This window comes from Amphimedon queenslandica, unplaced genomic scaffold (genome assembly GCF_000090795.2).
Source record: "Amphimedon queenslandica unplaced genomic scaffold, v1.1 AMPQUscaffold_12619, whole genome shotgun sequence".
Lineage (NCBI taxonomy): Eukaryota > Metazoa > Porifera > Demospongiae > Haplosclerida > Niphatidae > Amphimedon > Amphimedon queenslandica.
The window spans coordinates 25882-27338 of record NW_003547145.1 but is presented as its reverse complement, the minus strand read 5'-3'; the positions used below and the strand labels follow the sequence as shown (position 1 = coordinate 27338).

Sequence of the window (1457 nt, the reverse complement as noted above, 5' to 3'; positions counted from 1 at the left end):
GAATTCCTCCAGCTACACTTAAGTCCACTGTAAAGGTACCAAGAGAATCGCTTAGTGAAGGAGAGCTCATGTAAGCCATTTATAAGGCTACACAATATAAGATACAAGAGTTATCATTGTTTAAAAATTATAAATTTGGCCGCCATCTTGAAAAATCAACCTCAAAACTACATATAGGCTACTACCTATATAATACTCTTGCTCTATTGTTTGATGTCATAATACAATATTATTATCATCTTCTTTAACAATTACCGTTACATTTGGATTATCACAATATTCATATTCATCCACTTTATCTATTTCTTCGACATGCAGAAATCTCATATAATGATTATTAGGACAACCATCACATGCATCTAAATGCTTCCCCAATTCTTTAATAGGTTCATCAAAATATCGCCTAACTTCAATAATAGAACTAATGTGACTATCTAATAATGGTTTGCACTTGTCTTTACTGTGCCATTTCATGGTAGGCTTTCCCTTATTAGTATACATTCTATTAACATTATCAAAATTGTCATCTTCAGAGTCACTATCATCATTATATTCTCACATCAACAATTCCTGCTACGTAACAGATGCCACTTGTATCAACAGGGACTGGAATTGGACTATCTTATCGGCCATCAGAATTATCAATAGGATACAAGTATTCTGATTCATTAAAATAAGGCTCACTATTCTTTGTGTGACATTGCACACCAAGAAGTTCAATTTCCTAATGCTTTTTATGCATGTATCAGCAAGGGCGTAGCTAGCATAAGGCTAGGGTAGGCTATAGCCTACCCTAAAGTTCAGAACTCAGAATTGAAGTTTAGTAGTTTACCTATATTGAGTTTCTGCCTTATCTTGAAGTTTTTTGAATGCTCACCTTAGTTACCTTATGACCAAATATTAAAGAAGTTCAGAGTAGCTGTCTCAACTAGCAGTTACTCACTCAGTCACTTTTGAAACAGGAGAAAGCAGTCATTTTAGTATTAACTTAAGGTCGAGTCTTTACATAATTAACTTAATTAATTAGCTAGCTTAATAAAAAGTTAACTGCAATAGCAAGTTAAGTAATGTCATCTGCAAAAAAACAAAAACTTCTAACTTCATTCTTTAGGTAACATTTGTCAATTTTTAACGCAAATTTTAGTTAAGTATATTAGTAGTCAATCCCAGCCATGTATTTGTACTGAAGTTGAGCATGAGGAGATTGAAGATGATGATCTAGTAAATGATGATTTTGTTGATTGTGCCACTTTGCCGAGTCCTCATATGAGTCTGAGTGTGATGAAGCAGTAGCAACAACTGAAGCTGTTTAAGTATTTCAAAAAGGAGATCTTAGTGGCTACAACAGGAATACTATAAATGATGCAGACAAGTTTGAGTTACTCACAGATGAATATGATCCTCGATCTGACTACCAGTACCCCTGTAGGAAATATGGTTAGCAGTTTCGTCGTTTT

General features: G+C 34.0%; 1 long non-coding RNA gene across 1 annotated transcript; it reads right to left on the bottom strand.

The window, feature by feature from the left end:
* Positions 1–749: 749 nt before the first annotated feature.
* LOC109587294 (uncharacterized) lies at positions 750–991 on the bottom strand. Its single transcript, XR_002187515.1, has 3 exons — positions 944–991; positions 878–886; positions 750–832 (listed from the first exon to the last, which is right to left on the bottom strand). It is a non-coding gene; the product is annotated as an uncharacterized LOC109587294 (long non-coding RNA).
* Between the last annotated feature and the right edge of the window lie 466 nt (positions 992–1457).